Source organism: Apteryx rowi, unplaced genomic scaffold (assembly GCF_003343035.1).
Source record: "Apteryx rowi isolate R43461 unplaced genomic scaffold, aptRow1 scaffold_156, whole genome shotgun sequence".
In the NCBI taxonomy this organism is placed as follows: Eukaryota; Metazoa; Chordata; class Aves; order Apterygiformes; family Apterygidae; genus Apteryx; species Apteryx rowi.
The window spans coordinates 377,940-383,939 of NW_020447819.1; the positions used below are offsets into that span (position 1 = coordinate 377,940).

General features: G+C 41.4%; 1 protein-coding gene across 11 annotated transcripts in view; it reads right to left on the minus strand.

Moving 5' to 3' along the window:
- The window catches only part of TRPM1 (transient receptor potential cation channel subfamily M member 1), a 160,815-nt gene that overhangs the window by 125,007 nt on the left and 29,808 nt on the right, over positions 1–6,000 (minus strand). For 9 of the 11 annotated variants that reach the window (XM_026059363.1, XM_026059362.1, XM_026059361.1 and 6 more), the window contains 2 exons: positions 5,045–5,249; positions 1,844–1,985 (listed from right to left, as the gene is read on the minus strand). The gene's annotated coding sequence lies outside the window, so the exon portion shown is untranslated. Of the gene's footprint in view, positions 1–1,843; positions 1,986–5,044; positions 5,250–6,000 lie in introns of those variants that run through there. The other 2 variants (XM_026059365.1, XM_026059366.1) reach the window with 2 other exon arrangements.

Consider the following 6,000-nt stretch of genomic DNA (forward strand, 5'->3'; position numbering starts at 1 on the left):
TTAAGCAGTAGGACAGCCTGAGGCCCACTGAGAGCTCTAAAATTCCCTTTCAAATGGTTAGAATTTGGCTTATGCCCTGAAACACAACTATTAATATTCCTCATCTATCTTACTGTTGATTGTGGTTGTTACCCATAGCACTTTCACCTACAGTAGAATACTCTTTCCAGGAATGGAAGGAGAGAAGAGGGGTGGGTTTTTCCTATGGTAGTTTCCTAGAAAACATATTCTGAACACCAGAGATCGAAGAAGACTTGTAAAGGGGACAAACACATCCCCTCAGAATAGGAGATTGTTCCACAGTTGATACCAGAATGATACAAATATATTTCCTAATAACCAATATAAAAACTATGCAGGCCACTCATTGTAGACAAATATATAATAAATCACAAAATTATACTGTGCAATAATAAAGTCAGATGCCAATTATGGACCCTTTTTAGAGTCCATTCCCACTAAAGTCAATGGCAAACTTCCCAGAGAAGCATAAATGGAGAGTTGGAGACGGATTTGTTCAACTATTTTTTCAACAGATGTCTTATGATGCAGACAGTACTTTAGAAAATGTCACTGTGCACCTAACATCCATTTGCTTTGCTAGAGATGAATGAGATCTGCAATTCTGAAAATCCCACTAAACATTATCTGAATTTCTAGGAGCTTAAACAGCTTTCAAGAAATGCATTCATATGTGAAGTTCACCCTATCTAGGGGCCAGCGGAGGGTTTTACAAACTCCACTGGGAGCTAAGGGATATTGAGGCTTTGTTGTGTGATGAGCAGGGAATCTCATCCTGAACACACTTGTTAAGGTTGCAGGGGCCATCTTATAAATTACTGTTAAAACTCAGAAGCTAGAAAGTAACTCCCATATGCAACACGAATATAATGGATTTCTGCAGTACAAAGCCAGGCTCTACATAGCCTCCTTACAGACTCTGTAAAAAACTATGTTCCTGAAGGCCCCACAGGAGGATCCCCTTGTTGGGAACTCTCCAAAGACTACAAATACTGCCCAGTCGCCAAGGGCTGGTGACATGGAGTGCAGCACAGGTGACTTATCACTAACAGGAGTGAGTTGTTAGTCACTAACTGCAGTTTCTATTGGACTCACTGAGGACAATTAGGCCAACAGCCAAGTTCAAATTCAAACTCATAAATACAAAATGCTGCTTTTCTAAGAGTTGTTCAAGTGCACTTTAAATTACAAAAGAAAATCTGTCTGTGGCAGAACTTCCTAGCTCTTGCAGCACTGAGCCTATTCAAGAGCGCACTCTACTCCAGATAACTGCTGCCAAGTAACGTCTAAGCAGCTAGGTAATTCCATGAGCACTGGCACTAATGAAGTCAGTTTTCTATGGATTTGTATCTTATGGGCTCACTATTGGCTAATAATACCGCTCAAGCAATTATTGGGTCTCTCCCATCCTACTTAGCCTATTTTCAGACACTGCCTTGCTGTTACAGCTAGCCAAAACTAGCCGGGGGAATCCACAGTAGACAGACAAACAGCAAGGTTTCATTAGGTCTCACTGACTTAGGAAACTGGGCTAAAAATAATCTATCCTCTACATAAGTATTGAACTACTGTACTGTTGGGAAACATCAGGAAGAGAAAATTCTTAAATTCTGAGCACTTCTGCTCTGTCTGAATAGAGAAATCAATATAATTTTTTTTTCCTGAAGACCAAACTCCAGTCAGCCTAGAGAAATACAGGATTTCCTGAATCTGATACTGCCTAGTGCCAACAGAACATTGCCTTAGTTACTTCCAGAGAATGGTTCCCAAGCACAAATAAGACTATATTTATCTGGAAAGTTAATATTTAAATAGTTCTGACCTCAATTTTGGGGACAGCCTGCTAGTTTCCTCAACACAGCATGGAGAAAAGTAACTTGCTTCACTGGAAGAGACAGTAGTGGCAAGTCCTCTGTGTTCACAAAATTCATCCAGGTTCTGTTTGGCAGTGTTTTCATCCAGTCCTTAAAAAAAATAAATAAATAAAAATCAAAGACTACTTGTTTCTATAGAGTTCTGAACATACAAGTGGCTAGCGTGAACTAAACATTATTATTACATCTTCCAGAGCAGAAAACTGTTTGACGGGTAATTTGAAATGTACGCGGGTGGATATTTTGTAGCCCCCATATTCACTTTTATCAATTGTTTATTTTTCTTAGGGGCCTCAACAGAACTGACCTTAAGCTTTTTCTGAGCAAATCTTATATTTAAAAAGCCATTTATTTAATTACTTCATGGGAACCTTACACTATAAAAACTCATACTTGGGAAATCCCTTTTGTTGCAACGTGCAAGCTTGATTCTCCACTTGTTCATTACCTGATTACTTGTTTACTACCCACCGAAAACCATAGAAGTGTTTTCACTTACTTTGGATCAGACCCTTAGAACAGTACAAGACCTCAGTTTAAATAAAGTTACTCTTGATTTACATTCATAAAAGTGAGGGAAGAGCTTACAGACTGCAGCTGGACCTAAATTAAGATAAAAAATTTCACCAAGCACAAAAAAGGAACTTTATTACCACTCACATCTACACCTATTATCATCATGCCTTATAGCTGCAGTGTTCAATACACGAATGAATGCCAGACACATCTGTTAATTTTTTAAGCCAACATGATTGATAACCTCACACATTCTATTACCCTGTTTCTCACTAATATTTAAATGAATGTAACATTCACTTTATTTAATTACACTAGCATAGAGAAAATTAACCCACAAATTAAATGGCACACTTCTAGTCAAGGTAAGATCATATGGCTGCAAAACCATTGTTCCAAAGGCATCCCAGTCTAATTATTGTTCCAGCTATACTAAAACTAAAAACGACCCACAGTATGAACTCAACCTTTCTAAACTTGTGTAACTGGCTTAAAAAAAAAGTTTATGAAAGAATTTATTATCTACTATATCTCCCTCTCACTTACGCAAAACAGGCTAAATTATGAGGGGCATTGTTAAAATCTATCCCTCCTCCCCTTCCTTCTGTGGTACTAAACCTGTTTGAAAAAGGAGTCTAGGTTGGATCTGTAACTATCTTCCAGATGGGATTAAAAGCAAAAGAGCACATGGCTTGTTTTACCCTTAGCACAGAAATTCTGACCTTTTATTGTTTTCTCTGAACTATAATCTTCTCTTTATGTTGTTTTTTATTGGATATTTGTTTGCATGACTGCAGAAATTCTGCAGTCTCTAAAGCTTCTAAATTGTAAACCTCAAATGCAACACATTACAAAGAGTAAATATCTGAAGTGAACTATGTATTTAGGGTCTGATCTACACCAATGTACTTATCTGTGTAATACCATCAAATTCAGTGGAACCACTTGGGTTGGTAAGGATCACTGCTACACAGAAAGGTTTAAGGAATGATGTCCTTAGATTGTCTACTCTGAGGTGTGGAATTTGTATACAGGGCATCTAAACTGTTTTTCATAGTATGCAAAATAAAAAAATCAAATGGTCCAAAAGCAAAGAGTATAAAATAAGTCCAAGGGCAAAAAGTGACACCTTAAGTTTTCTGAAAGTGAGTACTGAAAGTACCAAAAATTAGAGTAATTGAATAATTATAAGCTGTTTTACTGTGCTTCCTGTTAGTTTGCTGAGCACTTCCCTTCAGCGTTTTGGTATGATAATTGCTTTGTTTGAGTGATGATTCACACAGAGTTGCTCATACTAACAGGCCAGTCTCCATGAGAAGCTTTGACACCATCAACAGTCAGCAATCAAGTCTACGAAAGGCCAAAATTTTGGCTCCACTTACCACTCTCAGCCGGAAAGTCCTGGCTGAGGCGGCAACAGCAAAGAGTATCCCAAACCTCCCTTACACTGTGGCACCCGCAGATAGTTAGGATAACGCCTAAAGAACATACTGCAAATGGTGAGCACAAGGCAAGGGAGAATGGAAGATATCTCTTCTTTAGCAGCCTCCAATCATATGACTTTTAGGGAACCTAAGTGAAAGATAAAGTTGCTGTCATTCTGCTGAACCCAAAGGCAGAATATGGGTATGCAAAGAGCTTAGGTCTGGCAGATCAATCACTCCTGCACCGTAGCTATTCTGTTTGTTACGGGAGGCTGAACTAAGCAGTTAAGCTCTTCTTTTCACTCAGAACTATAATTTTGTATTTTAGTTCTATAGCCATAAACTCTGGACCAAAATTTCCCAAGCTTCACAACAAACTTCAGCCCAGAAATCCTCCCTGGCAACTTACTGAAATGACTAATGTCAGTGCAGTGACTGACACTACAGAGCAAAAAAAAAGTCTGTGGTATTACAATCCTAGATTTTACTCTGCTCAGCTGTGTTCAATTTGTTAACTATTCAAAGAAAAGATGACATTCCAGAACACGCATACACAAACAAGGCTACCCTTTAACGACTTCCTCATTTTGGCTGTGCATTTAAGGATGTATGGGGCACTCTTAAGTCTCTTACTGTTTTCAAAAAACCTTGATCTTTTTATCTAGTCTCAGACCTGTGTAATTTTTTCTGGCATGGCTCTAGCAACTTTTATTTATCAGAACAAATCCTGTCACCAGATCTCATTTGTCTATGATTATTTAACACATTGTGATAGAAGCCTATGTTGTAATGCAGTGGGAATTTACTAGCGGACACTTTTGAAGAATAACATGGTGCCACAGTCTCAAGAGGTTCATAAAGTATTTGTAGAGCAAATCACCCCTCCAAAGAGCAAAGGGCAAAAGCATTACTAATGCACACTTGAGACTCCTGTTCTAATGCTGTGGTTTAAAGTGCTGAGGGCGTTGCTGCACTTAAGAGATTACTTTTGCTCTCTTCACCCCAGATTTTCCCCTCCACCCCACGGTAAACTCTCTGTCACAGGCTGATTTGCTATACATCAAAAGAACAGGGAGATGGTGGTAAAGAGGAGGGGGGGTGAACACTGAGTTTGTCCTAAAAAGCAAGCAAAATCCGTAATACCCAACAAAGCTATAAGATGAATGTATCTGAAAGACACTCCCAACTCACTCAAACTCTGTGACTCACATTCATTTGCCGTAACATAGCTTTGCTGGCACAGGCAATATTATTTTCAATGTACGTCACACTCAGGCAGTTGCTGATCAGAGAGATATTGCTGGTGCCAGGAGTGTTTGGGTGGCAGAGTGTGTGCAGTCACGCTCTGGGGTGGAGCAGGAGGGGAACTGTTCTGCGCAGGGGAAACAACCCCTGCCTGCTCGTCAGGTGAAGGCTGTAGGAGAGAAGACATAAAATTAAAAGCATCAAATGTGGCCACCCCATTCCCCCACCGTTTCCTCTACTAATGACACAGATGGGGACGTTGTTTACTACATTTGTCTTTTTTTCTTTTTTTTTGTAAAAGACAGATGATATGCAGATAACTGGGGAAGGGGGCTGTTTGTTGCCACACTTTAATGGAATGGGAATTCAAATAAGGAATGGCATTTTTATGGCTAGTAAGAGTATCACTCATTGTTTAGAATGTTTTTGAAGGAAGGAAAGGGAAAGGGGAGTTACACATTCCCTTCCCCTGTGATGTCTTTTCCTGGCTAGGTCTGGCCAGGATGCTAAAGCAGGCCGCTCTAATCCAGTACGGCTACTCCTACATTTTGTGCAGTACAGGCTCTCCCTTCTCCTTGACTGTGCAAGATACACTCACACCGCCTTTGACAAAGGCTCCTCACTGCTTCCACAAAGCACGGCTTGTGCGCAGCAGGCCGTGCGCGGTGGCAAGAACACGTCCCACGCCTTTCTGCCCGGCCCCGCGCGTGGGCGGCTGCTGAGCGCACACGTGGCGGCGTTTCCCTCCCACGTCTCCGTCCACCAGAGGGAAGGGAAAGCCTGGCCTCGCGGCCGCGGCCGGAGCCGGCGGAGACTGCAGTGCCTGCTCCAGGAGCGGCGGGAGGCGCGCACGGGGCGGGGGAGCCCGGCCGAGGCGCGGGTGCCTGCGCCCGGGCTGCGGGGCGCCCCGCCCAGCCGAG